The sequence below is a fragment of the Crocodylus siamensis genome, chromosome 3 (genome assembly GCF_052110815.1).
Source record: "Crocodylus siamensis isolate JL-2025a chromosome 3, ASM5211081v1, whole genome shotgun sequence".
In the NCBI taxonomy this organism is placed as follows: domain Eukaryota; kingdom Metazoa; phylum Chordata; order Crocodylia; family Crocodylidae; genus Crocodylus; species Crocodylus siamensis.
In genome coordinates this window covers 168,052,040-168,073,236 of record NC_143397.1, presented here as the reverse complement: position 1 = coordinate 168,073,236, position 21,197 = coordinate 168,052,040, and the positions used below count along the sequence as shown (strand labels likewise).

Genomic DNA, 21,197 nt, shown 5'->3' with positions numbered 1-21,197 from the left:
TCATACACTGGCCATTGGTAGTTATGTTGTGACATGAAATGATATTTGAAATAAAAGTTCCATGAGCAACACTCCCTGGAATAACTGATTTTACCACCTAGCATGTAAATCTTATATCAGGAGAGTCTGTGAGGTTTTAAACTGGCCTGATCTGCAGTGCATGAATCTTTAGCCACCAGCCTCAGGCAATACTTAATCCTCATTATTTTTCACATGTAACTCTTTTTCTTTCCTCGATTTGAGTTATATTTCCTTATTTCATGCTACAGTAACCTGTTCCTCCTTGTTATCATCTCCTTAGTCTTAAATGTCATGACTAGCACAGGCTTTTTTAAAAGGCTGCAGGAATACAACACATCGCCAGGCTCTGGAAGTGCCTGCAATGCTGCCTCGATGCTCTCTGTAAAATGAGTCAGTGGCTGCCTGCAGACATTAAAACAACAAAACAAAATGTGCTTTACTGGAAGATGCAGCATGCCCAGTTCTGCAGCATCTATTTAGATTGGGTGCTGCAGTGGGGCTTTTTGATGATTTTAGCTAAATCTGATTCAATCAGGCTCCACTAAAGCACTCAATGTATACGGATGTTGGGTAAGCCAATCCAGCTAACACGACACTTCTGGGCGTGCATTAAGCTTGGCGCAGGAGCGCACAGAATTTAAAGTAAATCAACGGGGGGGGGTTAACATTTGCAAGCAGCACATTTGTCCAAAACTTACTGAAAAATGCAAAACAAAACAACTTACTTTCCCATTCAAAGTGAAACATTACAAATGCCAGTGTTAAGGTTAAGTAGAAAGCAAGGGAACTGTACTACCATGTTTCAAATCATGGGGAATTGACTGAGCAGAGATTATGCAATTTAGATTCCCTCCAAGTCCTTTAGATGCTCTTTTGTTCCATAATTTAACAGGGCATAGTGTCACGGGATGGGGTCCCTAAAGATGGCCATGATCTCCTAAGGCCCCTCGACTGTGCCAATTTGGCCCAAGGGGACCCTCAGTTCTTGCCCACCACATCTTTGATAGAAATATAAAAATAGGGAGGCTGCCTTTAAGTCCTCCTGGACACAGTTTGATGGGCTCTCTGAACCCCATGGGTTCCCAGACCCCTTGTGGGTCCTGTTTTTGTGATGGGTGTTTTGGGGGCACCCTAACCTTATAAGCTATATGCGTGGCTGCAATCGCCTGTTTACCATGCCCCAAGCCTCGCAGATGGCATTTATGTTGTTTGGTCTGGGCCTTGGTATAAATTGGTCCCCTTGTCCTCTCTGGGCTCTCCACAGCCCTGTCTCTGCACCTCACTGGTGCCAGGGTCGGTGCACCCCAAATGCCGCGCTCTCTCTGGTGCCAGGGTTGGTGCACTGCAGCAGGCCCCCATTGAGGCCTCCTTCCCCAAATAGCCTCACCCAAACCACCGATCTTATAAAACTACAACCAAAACATAAGCCGCTGGGCTATAACATAATGCAAACTGTGTTCTACCCCTTTACATACTAGGAGCAGAACTTAGGCAGGCCTCTTGGCATCACTTACTCTACACAGGCTCCTTCCCCCTTAGCCTCCAGCAGAGAACTGCCCTCCCTAGCTCCAACCTGGGGTTTATATGGGCCCAGGGCCCTGCCCCCTCCAGCCAGGTGCAGGTGCAGGCTAATTTCCTTATTAGCTGGTTGCCATGGCAACCTGCACCTGGGCTCCTGTCTTGCTCTTTGGGCTCTCCCGAGGCAGCTCCTGCTCTTCTAGGAACAGGGCCCTGTGACACATAGAAATAGACCTCATCCTGCATTTTGAGGACAGTTTAAAGGACTGAGTCTGAACACCTTGATTTGTGTGAGTCATGCTTATTTATGTGATTAGTCTGATAAAATGACATAGGGGGTGACTACAGTGACTGAAGCTACTCACGTAATTAAGTTTCAACAGGGTTGAGTTGGAAAGTCGGGTAGCATTAAAAATATTAATTCCGTGGTGGAAATTACATATAGCGTGGACATTTTATTGTCACAGAAGCATATGAGGATTCATGTGATAGTCTGTATTGGGTGCTCAGGTAGCATGCACTGAATAAAGAGCCTGTATGGTCTGGTAATTCCAAACACAAGTTTTGAATTTATGATAAATTTCAAAATATTTTATGACCATTTTAATACACAAATTATGGTCCCACCTGTATAGTTCCAGGCACCCTGGGTAGCGCCCCACACTACAGCACACACTGGAGGGAGCTGCCCAGTATTCCTTACCACCTACTCCAAGAGCAGATGGGCACAGAGGAGCACAATGATGTAGGGGAAACTTTGTCTCTCTTCTTACTAACCCAGCCAGGAGAACAGAGCTGATTCAAAGGGAGAAAGTAAGCTACAACCTGCAAAGCTGTTTCACTATCACACCTCCCTGAAGGCAAAGAAAGATTCTTCTTCATGGTAGTCCTGGTGCATGTGTTGTTGTGTACCACCCCCACAGATTCAATCTAGCCTTTTGTGAATTTGGTACTTTGCATACCAGGTTTAGAAACTTTTAATGTCTGACTAATATATTTGTCTTACAAGCTGTTACAGCCTTTTCTGAGTGAAAGCATATTTGCTTATGTAATGCACGCTTTTGCAAATAGGGAATGATAATGGATTTTATCATTTTTTTGCCATACAAGTGTGTGTTTACAAGAATCTAAATTCACTGATCTTTTTTGATGACTAGATGGCATCTGGAGGTCTCTTTCAGCCCCACTTTCATATGTTTCTGAGATTAGACCTTATTGAAGATAGTGCTGTAGGCTCCTTCCTTACCAAGCTACTGATGTGAATTTTTTTTTCCAAAATACAAATTCAATTCATTTACATAAGGAACTAATAATTTGACAGTTTTCATTTCTTAAGCTGATTTACACCGGTATGTTTCCAGTTTTCCTTATATTCCTGTTGTTTCAAAATGACAGAATTGAAACTTTTGTCTTTGGAAAGTGTTTTCCCATAAGCCGTATATAATAATTGTAAATCTAATGGAAACCTAGCCATTCATTTATGAAGAGTTCCATAAAACAGTTGGGGAGCAGTGGGCAGGGGAGTGGAACTTGAAATATTGTAGCACTGTTTGGAAAAATTCTGTTTCCATATGGAAATAAGTTATGATAAGAATAGACAAAATAAACTATATCTGTGGATTTTTTCCCCCATTGAACTGTTACTCTTGCTGTTCTATATGCAATGAAAAACAGCCAATATTTTCAAGGGCTGCTGAGATTGAGAATCGCTCTTTAATCTGTTTTCAGACTGACACCTTCCTCTGTACCGAGGTTGGTCTAAGCTGTAGAGGGATTTGTTACAGATAAAATATCAAAAATACAACTGTCCAAATGAAAAGGAAGAAATATTTTGGCAGGGGATTTGTTTTGAATGAAGCTTCGTAGATGAGTTTTGGTCTAACAAGACAGCAGGATTATATTCTCTCACCAGGGAAACAATTTGATTCCAAAAACATTCTTAGAGGACTCACAATGAAAATAAATATTTTGAATTGAATGGAAAATAAAGAAGCACATTACCAGTTAGTAATTTGTCTGGGAGAATAAAAGGGTGCAAAGCACTTAACTGACAGTCTGTGTTTTAAAATGATACTCAGTAATTAAGGTCACAGTTCAGTAAAATAGTTTAGCATATACACATATGTGTGTTATTAATTTCTGGATGAAGTCAGAAAAATCATTTCTGACTAAAGGCTCTCTGGTGCCTACTTATTTTGGATTCAGTCTTGCAAGGTTTTGAGTGCTCCTGAGAGACTCCAAGCCTCCTTAAATCCCAAAAGGCTGGAGGACACTCAGCATTTTGCAGGACAGAATATCTTAATCCCAATCCTGTGAAGTTCCTGCCACCCACCCAATTGACCATGATCTTGTAGCAGTTTGCAGGATTGGGGTTTTTAGAATTCTTGATAGGGGACAAAAATGCTGCAACAACACAATCTTGCTAAAGCCAATGGTGAAACTCCCATCTACTTCACTGATGCGGGACCAGGCTCTGAATCTTTAATACTGAGTTTTGTAGCCTCTTATTTTGCAACTACCCATGCCTATACAAAGTTGACACAGAAAATGTCTTTAATAGCACATCTGTAGCAACTGACATCACACATACATTTTATAAGCTACAGACTCAAATGTGCACATTGGTTTATGGGTTAGTGGAGTGTAAATAATTATAACGGGTTGTTTAGCTATTTTTCAGCTCAGAAATATTTCCAAATAACCAAATCCACAGCAGATCTTTGACCATCTTCTCAATCCTCCTGCCATACCTTAAAATATATACAGATAATTAAATTAAAAAGGTATATAGGTTTGTTTGGTCCCAGCAGTATCAGAGAGATATAGAATACATGGATCTGGTTTCCTCTACACCTACTCCACCAGTGCTTATATTAGAGCGGTTTCACAGTTCTCAAGTGTAAGAGGAATATTATTGACCCTGGAGGAATATGTGATTCTTATTCCGATGCTTGTAGTTTCATCATTTTTACTACTTAGTTCTTCTCCACTTTACAATAACAAATGATGGATAGTGGAAGTGGTGAGAGTGAAAGTGATCTCTGTAGGTTATGCACACACACACGCACCTGCTTTTAGATTTCATAGTTTACTGATGCTTCACACTTGCATAGTATTGTCAACGTGGTAGACACATTAGACCACATGGATCACAGCAGAGTATTGAACACTTAGTTACTGGAGCCTAGCATCCCAACAACATAGAAACTTAAAGCCTGCTTCATCACAAAGTTGTCACCATTTGACATAAATTCCCTTTTAAACCCTTTTTGTAAACAGTTGATGCAAGTTGTTTCCTTACCAAATTAAGCATAATCAGCATAAACAGGCTTAAATAGATTTCAGGGTGTTCATACAGTTTAGACTAGTTTACCTAAATTGATTTAGAAACACACCTTTAATTAAACTAGTACAAAGCCTTAGAAAATCAATACCACATTATGTTCTATGATGGGCTTTAGTGAGCTTCCATTATCTAAAAGCCCTTTGAAAAGCCAAGGCTAATAATTGTGATCCTTTTAAAGTCACTCTAGTTTCTGCCATAAATGGTATCAGGAAATAAATTGATTAAAATCTGTGTGTAGCTTTACTTCTAAAGCCAGAGCTACACCCCTTTTTGTAAACTTTACTCTTTCTGGCAGGGGAGTTATTTTACATTGATACAATTAATTTGGTACAATCGCTAGTTTGGATCCAATTATGTCATGTGCAGATTTACCAGTTTCCAGTGCAACTGCTTTTATGCTAGGGATTTAATTAGTTCACTTGTATGACTTTAAATCAACACAGTTAAAGCAATAACAGTAATGTATGTACAAGCCCAAGAGGCTTATTGTGGTTAAGAATATCCAGCATATTTAGCAAAAATGTTATTAACATTTTATCTTTAGCATCAGTTATTACCTAGGGTTGACAAGGCAAGGATATTCAAAATGTGTTATTTTGTTATGGTCAACCCTAGATGTCCCCTTTGCAGTACTAAGTTCTAACATGATTGCCCTGTAACAAAAAGGAAACAGCAGATTTGGAGAAAGTTTTGAAGTGGGCACTGAGAATGATTATGGGTATGAATTAACTTCCATATATGAGGAGATTTAAAGATTTGGGATTGTTTACCTTCAGAAGGAGGCATGGATATGAAAATTATACAAGAAATGAATGTAAAGAATAGGTGGAATAGGTAAGTATAGGCGGTAGAAAGTTTCTGGTCACCTTTTTACATAAGAAATAATCGCACCTTTTTACATTACAGAAATGTTCAAGTAAATTGGAAGATATCAAATTCGGATTCACAAGTTAGAAAATGCTTTTTCACTCAATATCCAGTTTTCTTGTGAAATTCACGAGATATTATCGAGGCCACAAAAGTTTCAAAGAATTACAGAGGTCTAGGCTGTAGCCATGTTGGTCTAAGGACATAAGCCCACAAGGTTCTTTGGGTAAATCTGATATCTTTTATTAGACCAACTAAATAGTTGGAAACTTTTTTCCTAGCAAGCTTTTGGATTTAAAGAAAGAAGAATTAAACATTTGTGAGGGTAACAAAAATATCCAACGTTATAGCAGGACAGGAAGCATTTTTTTTAAAATAAAACCAAGACAAATTAAAAATCTTTAAGCTTCTAGAGATAACCCCATTTCCACAGGAAACTTTCTCTTCAGGTCATGTTATCACATAACTTGGTACTGTAGACTTTATCTTCTGAAGCATCTACACAGGTCACTGTTGAAAAATTAACAGAAAGAATACAGAACTATAGAGCCTAGTCTTACGCATTATCACAAAACCTGGGGGTTTGTTTACACCATGACAAAACATGTCTGGCATAAATGTTCCTCTCACTCCTGCTGATCAGCTCCAAATCTAAAAATATATTGGTTAGGTCATTATACTAGAGGCTGAGGAACAGCTATAGCGGGATACCCCAGAGCAACCTCTCCAGCCTGTTCCTGGGTTAAGAGCATAGAAGTGGAAGCAGATAGGTGGGGCATGTCCATGGGTGTCCATGCAAGGACATGCTGCCACCCCAGCAGAAATATATCTTGTGTTTCTCTTAAACATTAGAGCTTACCAATAGGACTACTTTCTTTCCCAATCTTTTTCTCATTCCCTTCCAGGCAAATTTTTCTTTCTCTGTGTTCTCTGTTGGAACATACCTGTTGCTAGTATGCATTTTTAAAGTGCTGTACATCTAGGACTCTCTGAAATCCTGAAAACAAGAGGAAAAATAAATATTTTTTGTTGTTATTGTTGTTAAGCTCATATAGCCATTGAAAGGACCCAGCTGGTACCATTTTTCTACATGCGGTCATTATGACAGAAACAGCCTCCGTCTCACCTCCAAGCTGCACACTCTTAGCATAGCTTTTTCCCACAAGTTTTAGTTCATGTTCTGCAGCACCAGCTGAGTCAGTCAATTGCCACAATCAGTTCAGGTTATTTTCTATCCCACGGGATGCAATTTACAAACAAAACAAAAAAACATTGGAACATTGGGTGGGAACAGGGAGTTTGGGTAGCACTGTGAATACATTAAGAACAGCAGCAGAAGCTGTATCTTCCAGTGTCTGAAGAGGTCATCTGGGGTTTTTTTTCACTTGCTTTCTCCCCCTTTTTTATTATGGTGATGACAAAAATAATCCATAAGAAAAGTATGTAGATGGGAGTAAAATAGTGGGAATTTGTCTCATTATTGTGCAAATCGTACCAGAAAGTGCAGGAAATATTTATCTTTGAAAACCATTGCTTGGATTTTTAATCTGTGTGGTTTAGTTTCTATATTATTAACATTTTATTAATATTATTAACCTAATAAGTTAAGGTGTGGATAGATAAATATTTTTCCAGCTTTGTACTTATCTTATTATTTTTGTGGAATTACTCACCTGTTTTAGCTGAGTTTTTCTTTTCCTTTAATTTGTGTGAATCATGAAGCATGTTGTCTAACAGCCTTTTTTTTTTTTAAATCTCTGACTCTCTGAGACAAGGTGTATGTTTGAAGCTTATAATAGCATAAAAATATCAGATTATTTTTTCCACAGCTACAGCTACAGCTACAGCAGAACAAGCCCTATTGCAGACACAAGGTATGGTGGTATAAGGGTGTTCTATATGGCAACAGCTGATCTAGACATAAGCACCATTATACTGTGTCCATACCTGAGCTGGTCAGAAATACTCCAGCGAAACTTTTGTTTCATTGGACAGTGCCAATTCACTGAGGCCAAAATGTCTCTTCCAATTTTCATGGAACCAAACCTACCTGAATTCCTGGTGGACTGCCCCAAGGCTGGAGACCCAAAACTTCCAGGGTCTGTGGATCTGCAGTGACACCAAAGTCTCTTGAGTCTTAGAATCTAAAGGCAGTCTACGTGGCAGGTCTCTCTCAGAGCTGGGGTCCCTGGGATTTCTGTAGCACCAGTGAAAATAACAACTATCTTATGGGAATTTTGACCTTGTGGACAAAACCCAAACACCAAATTTCTCAGAAATCAAAACCCCTGCTTTTGTCCAGCACTGATCCACACAAGAGTCGTCGTACTGCTTTAACTGTACCCATATAGTTAAATCAGTACAACTTTGCAGTGTAGACAAGGCCTAATTCTTTTTCAATTTTTGATGTTTTAATGACTGCCCACAGCAGAGTAGGTTGTTTCCAACATTTGGGGTGCAATAAAAATCTGTTATCCACAAGTTTCAATTTAAATGTAGTTGATAAGAATTTGTTTTATCCAGTTTGTTTTCAGTTCAGGGATCGAACAGTCCTTCATCTTGCTGAATTTCCATCATCTTTGCAGCCAACTTTGTGTTCGGTGCACATAGCAGGACAGATTTTGCTAACTTCATATGTATTTTCTTTTGTAAGCAATATTCATGGGTGTGTGTATGCATGTGCATGCAAGCAGTGATGAGCACTTCCAAGTTCTCCATATCCTGTGCATTATTCATAACCATTGCTTGCCATGGTCCCCTGCTTAACTGTTCCCTCCCCTCACATGTTTTTTCTGCTACAATTTAAGAAAAGCTTATATGAATATACCTGCAGCTTCCTTCTCCTGATTTCTATATAAGCAATTTTCGTAAGAATTATTTTTAAGAGCGAGTTGTATGTCTAGACAAGTCACTGGCTTCATTACTTATCTATGTCCCTCCCCTGGAGAATCCCCTGCCCAGGGAATCTAGTTCTAGCCTTTTCAAGGTTTTCTCTGTCTCTCTCTGATTATGTAAGTGATCAGGGATAAATGCCTGCATCTTTAGGACTTCTTTCAAACAGGGCTGTCTCCTGTCTCCAGTGTTGTGACATGAGTACCTTTTCATTTAGTCGCACTGTATTACTATTCACCCAGGTTTTGTACCAGCAGAAGACACCTCCAGTTCTTCTTAACTGAGTGGCTTCAGTGCTCTCAACAAATGGAGAATCTTTAAATGTAAGGTTGCTCACTGATAACATTTAGTGTTTTCCAGTTTTTTTCTTAATCCAGTTTTATCAGGACTGAGTCTTCTTGTTAAGATGCTAGATGCTTTAGGCTGTAATCTGATGCTCAGAGGTGAAAGCCTGGTATCTCTTAAATTTAGCTCCCCTCCTCCTCACCTTCTTTGACACAGGGTCACTTAGAATTAAGATTTACCTGCAAGATTGACAGCGCTAATCCACTCCTCTACTGCATAAAAGTCCTGAAATGCCAATCTTGACTGATAAATCTGGATACAGAACAGAGTTGTGTAGCATCCCTAGGGGGTATTTTAATTAATTCTCATTCCTGAAATGACTTTGGTGGATGTGCTGCGTAGTATTCATTAGAATCTTACTGCATGCATGAGGAACTGCTGGCATTTATGGGATGCTTTTTCTCAGTTGTTGCTGTTTTTAACAACAAAAGCAGTGTGTTGTTTGTTACTGATCTCAAAGTTACCAATCTCTTATGCTGATATACTCACAACTTAGTCTTTTTGGGTACGTGCAAATGTTTACCACACCTAATCTATGAAATGCGGCTTACTTTAAGCCATGTGATTGTAGATAGGGAATGTTTGTACACATGTTTGCAAGTGCTGGGAGCTGTGCCAGGAACCCAGTGTCAGTAATTTGAGTAAAGGGAGGGGTAGGTAGGATCAAGGCAGGCTAGCAGGTCCATTTGGTGGGGTGTTGGGATCAGGGAGGGGTCTCAGGTCTGTGGGAAGGCAGTGGGGGTTAATGGGTCTGTGCAGGAAATAGTCCATCCACAGGTGGGAGGACTGTAGGAATAAAAAATAGCCTTGTCAGAGGAGGGGTGGAGGTAAAAAGAGGACAGCCTCAGGGCTGGGGGTAGAAGCTGAGCTTTCCTAGCCTTGGGACTACCCTCTAAACTTGTGCAGGCATTCACTGAATCAGGCTAATCTGTTCCCCATTTAACTCCTCAGGTGAACCAACTTAAATCAGGCTGGCCATTTTTTTTCTGATTTAACCTCCCCGGACATCTGTGCAGATCAACACTAAATATAACATCTGCATGTACCCACAGTATTTGGGTATAGCTGGTCTCGCATGTAAAATCCAGCTGGTATAATTTGACTCAGGGTCTTCTGCTTTCTCCCCTATTTGGTTATTAATCTGTTTTAAGTACCTGAGTGGTGGCATTTCACCTGTCACTGATTTTTTTAAACATGTTTTTACCCCTGTGCTCAGTTAAAAACACGAATTGGGGTTTTTTTCTCTTCTGTCTTCCTTTATTTCTGTCAAGCAGCGTCAGCAACATTCAAAATTGGTTTTAGTCTTCCTGTCTCATGCTTGAAATTCCCCTAATATAAAATGGTATCTGTGGTCACTTATATTCTTGCCAAGGTCTGCAGAATCATGTTCAATTTCCTCAGGAAGATTTTAGGACCCTTATGAGTCTCAACAGTAGGCAACTGAAGACATATTTTCGAGTGGCATTATGAAAGTTGCTGATGTGACACTGAGCAGAACTTGTGAAATCCAGTAATTTCATCTAAGTAATTAACATGTGGATGGTATCTTCTGTAGTGGAGAACAAACCTCTTTCTTCTCACTGCTTTTCCAAGTTCTCTAGGTCTACATAGATACAGATATTGGCTTTTATTTCTTTACCTTAAACAAGCACTAAAGACATACCACTTTACTACTTCACTATATTACACTGTTCTTCTCTATCCTATCTAGTTCTTCCTTTGCATTGGGAAGGAATCAGTCTTCAAACTGGGCTCCATATAATAGCTCCTCTAAAAAATAGCTCTCACATTGGTTCTCATTAAGCAGGTTGACTTTTATTGAACCACCATTTTATTTGCCTTTCTCTGTTTTATTCATTAATATCAAATCCATGATCCATGACTTTGAGACCAGCATAGGCTTTGTATTTACTTAGAAACCTGTGCGTCTTCCAGAACTAATGATTACTATCTTAAGGAATAGAATAAGACCATAATATTTATTTTCATTTATGATATGACTCTCCAGAGGAAAAATACGCAGAGCAGCCTTCCCACTCATTATTTCAACGTTTAGGTAAAACTTCATAAATGCTAATGACGCGCAGCTTTACATGGAAAAAATGTTTTATGAAAATTGCTGAATGTATGCTCTGTATTTGCACCAGACTGATGTATTAATTATTCAAATAAGGCATTGAATATTTGATTAGAGCCTTTCTTCGCTTTCCGTATTTTTTTTTTAACTGCTGACTTTTCATACTTTTCCCACAGCACCTGCAAAAATGAGTTGGTCCGATTTTATGTTCCCAGATGAAACATTGTACTTTAACGTTCATGATATTATTCATTACTTCTTACTCTGTGTAAATCTCATCACTTACTTCATATTTTATTATTGCCCTTTAAATGGACATAAAAATCATTCATGTATTTACTCCATTCTAAATTATGCAAATGATCCTAAATGTAATTATAATATATTCATTATTGATTATAAAAACGTCCTCTGTGTTTTATATGGATTATATGTATTCACTAGAAATAATTAGGCATTTTAGTCCATTCCCAATTTCATGACCTATGCATTACTCCTGGCTGTTTAGAAAGCTAGAGGAATGGATGTTAAATCAAATTACCATAATTTAGCTCTAAAAAGAGCTCTATTTTAGCAGTGCTTTATCTGTTATATATATATACACATATGATGCATTTGATTGAAAGAAGTTAAAGTAACCTTGGTAAGTTTGTCGTGGTTGACTAGGTATTCTTTTCCACAACCTTGTCACCTTATGTTCCTTTTGAAGCACTATTGTAACTGGCATACGCTATGTATTTTTGCATTTCCTTCCATGCTCGAGCAATCGGAGGTTTTCCAGCATAAAACACTGTTCCATTAGAAAATTCTGATTCAAAGTAATGGAGATGTTCTGTTGAAAGTTGCAAATCAATTCATTAAAAAACAATAGATGAGAAAATAGGCTGGCTGTCTAGCCTGCCTGCCCACTGATCTAGTTTCCTTTTGGTCTCTCTGATCAGTCCCCCAGCTTCTGCCTGTTCCAGCTCCATGAGATGGGCTGTCTTTAGAGCCCAGGAAGCAGCACATTAAGTCAGGTGGGCAGGCAAAGAGGTGATGTGGCCCTCAAACAAGGGAGCATGTTTTGTTTTGAAAACACCATAATGAAAAGATTTCCAGCTTTCCAAATGAAATATTTTGGGATTTCTGCCCTGTGAAAATTTTAATTTTTATTTCCAGCCCAATTTAGGCCAGAAAAGAGCCTGAAAATTTAACATTTTTTGTAGGACAGAAATTTCCAGCCAACTCTAGTGAGATGATAAAATAATTAGCAAAGATTAGTCCAACTACACATTGATATCAAAACTCAATCATTTTGAAATATTCTGACCTAAAACTTAATTAAGAGTGATTAAGGAAAGTACTTAAGTATGAGCTTGGGCCCCACTGACATGCTTCCATAAATAAGGATTCTTCCCTAAATTCAGATTTCTTATATAACCCATGGAAAGCTCCTACCATTGCTCTAATTGAACAGAGCCTAAAGGTCTTTGTATGCTGTGACCCCAAATTAACTCCTTTTATAGGAGCAACAGGGGCTGAGTTCCTAGCTATCATTAAGTTCCATTCTATGTAGTTTTATTAACTACAGTGCAGTTATATCCACTGCAAATAAAGATTTAGACCTGATACACTGTATTTAATCATTCTTGACCTGTGGAGAAAAAATAGAATATGAATGTGGACATGGGCAACTGTTACTTGGCTATCTCCTGACTTTTGAGTTCTTTCAAATCTTTCCAATTTTAATAGTGTCTCTGTAACAGTTACAAAGAGAAACTGTTTTAAAAGACTGTATATGTCAGGGGTGGGCAAAATACGGCCCATGGGCTGGATCTAGCCCACAAGCTGATTCTATCCAGCCCACAGGGCCCCTAAAAAATTTAGAAAACTAATATTTATCTGCCCTTGGTTCCTGTCAAAAATGGGAACCAAGGGCAGTAGGACCTAGGGGAAGCCCAGTGGGCTCCCACAACAGCAGGGCCCACCTGGCCTCATCCCCCCCCCAACTGGAAGCCCCAGCAAGGGCTTCTGTCTGGGGGCACATGGCAGCTTTGTGCTGGAACCTCAGGTAAGGGGGGGGGAGGGCAGGGGAGGACCCTGGGCAGGGAAGGAGCCCAGGGAAAAGTGGCCCCAGGGAAAAGCTGAGCGCAGGGGGGAAAAAGCGGCCTCTCCCCAGCCCCATGGCTGGCACTCCCTGCTGCAGCTGATCGCAGCCCACATGGGGCTGTCTGGAGCAGGCACAGGTAGCTCCGCACAGGCTGCGAGTTGCTGCAGCACGGGGCACTGGCCAAGGGGCAAGCAAGGGGCCACTTTTCCCCATGCTCAGCACCAGCTTCTTCTCTGCCGGCAAGCAGAGGGTTGGGGCTGTGCACTGCACAGCCCCCCCTCCCCCGTACCATAGGGCTGGGAGGCACTGGGAGGGGAGCCAGCGGGAGCATGGAGCCTGCACTGATGTCCCAGGGCCAGTGCTGCTGGGGCCCAGAGAAGGTGGGGCAGGAGCGGGGGGTCCCAGCTGGCAGGGGCTCTGTGGAGCTGAGCCAGCTCCCCACTGTCCCTGCTGGTGCAGCCCAGCGCAGCTTCACAGACCCCTGCCAGCCTGTGCCCTGCTTTGGGCCCCACCGGTGCTGGTCTTGGGACATGGAACCAATGTCCCAATGTTTTGGGACCAAAGGCATTGAGATATTGGTCCCAAGATGGTGACCAGGGGGCAGGGCACCTGTTAAGGAGCCGGGTTACCCATGCAGCCCTCGACAGCCTGTCAAAACTGGGTAAGCGGCCCTCCACCTGAAATAATTGCCCCCCTCTGGTATATGAGGCAGAAAGAAGTTTGAGTCTCTTAGTGCTAAATTATGGCCAGGTTTACACTGTTATGCAGTAAGGAGGAAAAAAATAAGTCAATTCCTAAAAGTATGGGAAACAACTTTCCCTATCTAACATAGGGAGAAGAAACAGCCATACTTACTGGTTTGCTCTTCTGACCTCTTTTCTGAACTCTTTTCAAGAGTATTTCTTATTGCTTCTAAGTACAGCTTCAGGCAATAGTTTTCTTTCAGAATGTTTCTTACAGTTCACCGGCAGTGGTGCACCTCCTGTGCTTGGCATAGTGACACAGTATTGAGTATCAGCAGTTTCTAAACTCGGAAAACTAATCTGAACCCTTGCAATATTTTTAATTGAGTAGGACTATGGGGACCTTTATCAGTCAAGTCAGTAATAAACATATTGTATACCAACCCTTGGTCCATCTCAGTGCTGCAGCAGTTAAAATGGAATCTCTTCAGCATATTTTTTCACTCATTTATTTATACCTTTCTTATTTAGCTCTCAAAGTCATCTTGGCCCCTCTGTGTTTCTTAGAAGCAGAAGCATCAAAATACCAATGTACCAGGCATGCAAATCATCCTCTCTGATATCTGTTTGGCAAGCTTAAAAACAGAACTATTAAAATGCAGACAAATTGTTTATGATTGGCACAAATACGAAAGCCTGATTGAAAAACAGTTATTTAAAATATTTTACACAACCAAAGGTGCCATGAAGTTTAACTAAGCCTTGTGATATAAGTACTTAAACATCATAGGGTCTGGTGCACAGCATAACACAGAAAGGCATTTATGCATGAGTTAAAATAGATGCCTAAACATATGGCATTGATTAACATAAAGTAAGCCTAAAAATCAAGAAGTATATAGCATTAGCTAATACAGTATAGTCTCCTTGCCCTCAATTCAGCAAGGTGCTTAAATATAATCCTGCCTCTAAGCACACGGAGTACACAGAAATATTTAGTATTTGATGCTTAAATATTTTACTGAATCAAAAGACATGAGTTCCAACATGTAAGACAACATAATTTTTGTATTTGGCTCTATTTATGCATTCAGAGAAGACACTTATAAATTGGCGATTCACTTATATTTCCACATGAGAAATGGTGAGATAGAAGCAAACTTCTAATTTCATATAAGATGGACTAAAAATCAGGAGCCCAGTCCTGTAGTTCTTACTCTAACATTACTCTAGAACTCTCACTGATTTTAAATATTTAACTGAGAACCACAAGATCTGCACCCAAGTGAACAGGAAGGAGAACTGAGTGACTCAGAATTTACAGGAAAATGTTACAGTGCAGAGCTCTCTACGAGTTTTATGCGCTTTCAAGATTCTTCTGAATCCAAAATTGACTTTCAAGTTTAGACAGCCTTTTTATTTGAGAGAGAGCAAATTACAACCATTCTTCTCACTGTTGTGGGCACTGGCAGACATGGGGGAAAAAACGTGTTTTATCGAAAGCAACAGCGCATTAGTTCGACTCAACTCTGCAGCATCTGTACAGATTGGATGCTTCAGCAAGGCTTTTTGGAGGTTTTATCTAAAGCTAATTCAATCGCCTATTAAATAAAACCACCAAAAAAGCCCCACCAAAGCGCCTGATCTGTACAGACATTGGAAAAGCCAAGTGCAGCTAACATAATGCCTCTTCTGAGCATGTGATAAGCTTGGTGTTGGAGCGCACTGATTTAAAGTAAAACACTTTTGGGTTTTTTTCCTACATTTGCAAGTAGCCTGTGATACTGGTATTGACCTTCAGAGAGCTGTCTGAGCATGGATAAAATATTCAGTTTTACTGAAGCTGTGTTTATGGATTCACTTATATTTTGTTATCTGCTATGGGCTATATTCTGTAGTATTTTTTCTGTGCTGTGTCACTCTGATAGTACACATCAGCAAACAAAACTGGCTTAATGCACTGCCGAAGGATCTCCCTGAGCAGTAAAGTCCTTGGGTGACAGAACCAGCATGGCAGCTCCAGCACCAATTTTCTAGCCCCCAGTGCATAGAGCGTAACTGGGAAAATAGACTTTGTTGATGGCTTTGTTGATCCTGATTTCTGACCTCCCTAATATCCCAGTTAGGCTGCTCTGAGTGTTTAGACGCACAGAAGTTTTATGGTGGTATAATCAGCACTTACATTGGTATACACCAGAAATGGGCACATAGCAAACACTACTTCACTGGTCTAACTTACTCAAGTCAGGTGTAAAATTACACAGGTACAAACTACAGTGATGTAAGTTTAGAGCAGGCTTGTCCAACATATGCCATTTTCTGAGGCCCGCAGTGCTGTAACGGGAAACTATGGCTGCTGAAGGGCTGGGGAAGGGACAAGGTTCCCACACACACCGCGTCAGCTTGACATTGCCGGCGCAGCACGTGTGGGAAGAGGAGTAGCCATGTGCCGCTCGGGGCAGGATGAGCCCAGCCGGAGCAGCAGAGACTCAGCTACACTTTCCCTCTACCTGCGCTGGTCAGTCAAAAGTGGCACAAGGCTCCGCCACCATTTCTGCTGGCTGGTGCCAACCCAGGTGGGTCTGTCCCATCTGGAGCAGCATGTAGCTGAAGCTGGCTTCCCACGTGCTGCTGGGGATGGGAGGAGCCCAGCTGGTCAGCACCAGCCAGCAAAAGTGGCGTTGGAGCCAGGTGCCGGTTGGGACTGACCGCTGCAGGCAGGGGGAAAATGCAGCTCAGCCCCTGCTGCTCCGGCTGGGCTCGTCCCATCCCGAGTGGCACATGGCTCCACCGCCGCTTCTGCTGGCCGGTACAGACCCAGCTGGGCTTCTCCTGCCCCAAGCAGCACATAGGAAGCCAGCTTCAGCCACATGCTGCTCTGGATGGGACAGACCTGCCTGGGTCAGCACCAGCCAGCAGAAGTGGTGGCAGAGCCATGTGCAGCTTGGGACTGACCAGCACAGGTAGAGGGAAAGTGCAGCTGAGCCCCTGCTGCTCCGTCTGGGCTCATCCTGAGGTTCATTTAATGTTTGTAAAATTCTTGGAGACCCCCACATAGATGCACTGCATAGAAATGCAAAATATATTTTGACTTATTTGGTTGGCACCTTGGGCTGAGATTCTCAAAGCTGAGTCAAAAGGCCAACTTCCATTAAAATGAATGGGATTTAGAGGGCTCCAGATCTTATATGACAACTTTGTAACATGCCTATCTACCCCTTTTTGCAAATCTCAGCCATAGTTTGGAAGCTCAGCCAAAGAATATAAGAGCTGCTGAACATAAAAGCATAAAAAGTGCCATGTTTGGTCAGCCCCATGGTCCATCTAGCTCAGTATCCTGTCCCAAACAGTGGCAGAGATGGATGCTATAGAGGGAGAGTTTTGAACTGGTTAGACCCATTTCATTGTCACTTCTTGCAACTTCAGAGGTCATGTGACATCACTTCCTGATGTGATACCACTTCCTGTGAGGTCTTTGAATATGGCTCACCGGCCCACTGGGTGATAAAAAGTTCATGATCCAGCCCCACATTCCAAAAGGTTGGACACCCCTGGTTTAGAGCTATGTCAGGGGAGCCATAAGCAGACAAATGTACTGCTTCCTTGCTGCTAAGTAATAGTGCCTGGTACATGTAGCAGTGGATGGTTGGTCCATTCTTGATCCCAGTGTAACTAAGAAAAGCAATGTAGTTTACATTTGTGTTTTGCTTTGGCTTATTCTATTGTCTTATTATAAAGATGGAATAAAAGACTTGAATGGTTCTCTGTACACACAGCAAGTGGATGTTTGATGTAGAAAGGAGCTGTTTCTGTGTACCACTTTTGCTTTTGTTGGTCCAGCCTCACTTTAATTTATAAAGAATATCGATAGTTACCTGACATTAGGGGTGTGTGAATCGGGCCCTATTCGATTCAGATTCAGATTCAGCCCAAATCAGGGAGAGTGATTCGATTCTGTCCCCAATTTGATTTGGCTGAATCTGAATCTGAAGATTCGAAGCTGATTCAGAGAATCAGCGATTCAGACATAGACACAGCTTTAAAAAAATTTTCTATGTACATCAAGGTACCAGGGTGGCTTGTGAACACTGCGATACTGGGGTGGATGGAGCATCCCACAGGAGTGCAGGGGGGCCCTCCACATGCCCAGTGGCAAACCTGGAAGTGGACTGGAAATATTCCAGTCCGCCGGGGAGCACACAGAGCACCCTCCCGCACCTCCCTGGCTCAGCAGTCAGCCACGGGGGGACCCCCAGGTGCCCCCCCCAGCCCAGGAGGCACCAGTCAATGAGCCAAGGAGGTGCAGGGGGCCCCCAGCGTGCTCCTCGGCAGACCCAGAAGTGGACTGGAAGTGCTTCTGGTCCACCTCCAGGTCTACTGCTAAGTGTACTGGGGATCCCCCCTGCCCACACGTCTGAGGGGCACTCCATCTGCTCCAGCATCACAGTATTCATGAGCCACCTGCTACCTAGAGGTATGTAGAAAAAATATTTAAATCTGTGTCTATGTCTGAATCTCTCCAAATCTCTCTGAGGGTTCCAATTCAATTTGGAGAAATTAAAGGGTCCTCTGATTCTATTTGGATTCAGAGATTAAGCCGCCGAATCAAATAAGGAACTGAAGCTTTGCACAGCTCTATCTGACATTAGGAAACTCCTGTCTTTGAGTTACTTCACCTTTGATCACTGTGCCTTTGATGCACACCGTCATTAAACTGTGAAACCCAGGGTGGTAATTCCCATGTTTTTCCATATCGGGATGATCATTCTGTAAAGCAGGCATGTCCATGCAGCCTGTGAGGTAAGGTGATCACCTGTTCCTAATTGGGTGGGACAATCCCAAAATGAGACCCTCAAGTCCTAGTCCCAGGCTGCATGACTCCTGGACAGCATTTGTCCCAGATTTGCAGTGTCATGCAGGAATCTGGGTTTTACATTCACTGCAGAAAACTACAGGAAGTGGCGGGTTTCCCATTTCAGGCTGGCAGTGTTCCAGCCTTCTAGGGGCTACCAGGAGCAGGTTGCAAGGGGTGCCCATGTGTATGTGTGTGCCTACACACATGCACATGGCTGGGAATACAGCCAGGCAGCACAGAGATGCAGGGGAGCATGGGGAGGGGTCAGATTGAGGCCCCAGCAGTGAGGGATGGAGTGGAGTAGGGGCTTGGGCAAGGGGTGCTACCAGCTGAGGTGGTGCATGAGTCCTGGGGCGGGGAATGGGATGGAGCTACCAGAGGCTCATTCAGGGTGTGAGGGAGTGCAGCTTCCTGTTTCTGCATACATTCCTGGGGCAGAATGGGAGGGGGCACATGCTCCTTCCAGATTTGTGCGTGGGGTGGAGGCAGATACAAGGCTGCCCTTTGCAGGTTTAGGGCTCTCCAGCCTGCTGCCAGCCCCCCAAGAGCCCTGTGCCACCATGGCAAGGTGCCCCCTGACTCTCTGGTAGGGACAGAGGTGGTAGCATGGACTTGTACCCCCCTGCTGCTGCCGGGTGGGCAGGGGGTGCATTACTGACACAGGGCTCCTAGGGAAAGGGCAGTGGGGCAAGGAGTCCCCAGCCTGCAGCAGACAGCCCATATCCACCCTCACTGCTCAGTTTGGCTCTACTCCGACTGTGTTGCTGGTCAGGGGGGTGGGGAGGGGAGAGGTGGGCATGTGTTCCGCATTTCCATTTTGAAAAGGTGGTCACCCTACTGGGAGGGATTAAGTTGCAGCCCACGGACTCCTGCCTGGCCGCTGCTCTTATTTCTCTCACTGCAGCAGGTGGTACAGTGCTGTGTTGGGGGTGGGAGGGAGGTAGAAGGGAGGGTGTATATGTGGTGCAGCAGCAGAGCATGCACATGGTACTGCAGTGAGGGGGGATGTGGATGCACAGTTAAGGGAGGGGAGTAGTCCTTGCCATTTGCAGTTTGCCGGCCTGTAGTTCTCAGTGGTGCAGGATGTGAGTGTGCAGCCCAAGGGGCGTTCAGCCCCCAGGTGCTTAGAAGTTGTCCAGGCCTGCAAACCCAGCTCTAAACTGATTTCTGTTTAAAAAGCATGTGACTGCTTAAAGACCTGGCCTTACCATGTTGAGCATGGTGAGTTGTACCTTATTCTCCAGTTAATCTCACTTCCATGAACTGGATAATTTAATGGAATCACGCCCTAATGGAACCAGTGAGCCCTTTCTTGCCTTTGAAAGAACCCAAAGCACAGAGTCATTTCACTTCAGAAGTAAGGCACGGGTTAGGAACAGGTTCTAAATATCAAGAAAGAGTTCACTTTGTGCTTGGACTAGAGCAGACATTGCAAACTTAAGCAAATGTAATATCTTACTGCTTAGCTAGTCATGTTATACAGTTTTTTTTTACAGCTCGGTTTTTCATTATCTCCTTTTTAATATCACTAGCTCACATTCTACTGCATGATGATGGCAACTATACAGTAATGACAGTAGGCAGAACAAATAAAAATGGTTGGGTCCAAGTGAAAGTTTAAGAATCGTTCATGGTCTTTATAAATTAAAGTGAATGTGGCCAGAGGTTGGCATATTTTCACTGTACATCTGTAGTTCCAACATATAAAATGAGAAAAATAAACGGGATAAGCCATCTAAAGTATTACAGTTTTCAGCAAGGTTTTATTGTTTGAAGATTAGTGCTTTTTGCTTGTTTCTGATTAGGACTTTGTTACTTCTTTAAGCCATTCTTTCAAAATATATCATTGTCATGGTAAACTGATTTTTTGCATTACTTGAGGTGCAGAGAGAGCACAGCTGGGAAGAAAATAGCTTTCCTGTTGACATAAGTAAAAGCATGTTGTCTTTTAGTTCAGGTACATTTCAGCATAGAACACTTTTTCAGTGGCACACACATCTTACAAGGGAATGAGGGGCTAGATCTTATCAAACACTAGCAGTGCTTTATATCAGCATATCAGCACTTGGGACACAGCAGACAATGTGAATGACATTCCCAGTTACAGAATTCATCAACTACCTACTCAGTATTTGCATTCACCTAACCCACTTCTCAGGTACAAAGATGCACCTAATAATACTACTTTCCCACAGGATATGAACTCAAGACCCTTCCTAGCTGCTGAAACTTTCCCTTCCGCTACATTCCCTCCCTTCCCCTCTCAGCTGGTTGATTACCCAACCAAACATTCATAGTCCCAAATCAGTAGCAGCACAATAAAAACATTGATATAGTATTGTAAAAAACAGATAAAAACCAAAATAATAATTATTTTTCTATCTCATCTGATATTGTACAGTGCAATATTCTGCATACCCATATCATAAAGTTATTTTCTGAGTGTTTAAATGGAACATCAGGAAGTTGCTAGCCATAACAGTCTGAAGTCAGGTAGAAGGCAG

The 21,197-nt window shown here is 42.2% G+C and overlaps 1 protein-coding gene across 6 annotated transcripts in view; it reads left to right on the top strand.

The window, feature by feature from the left end:
• PTPRM (protein tyrosine phosphatase receptor type M) overlaps positions 1–21,197 on the top strand; it is a 745,518-nt gene that overhangs the window by 611,827 nt on the left and 112,494 nt on the right. The window lies entirely within an intron of this gene.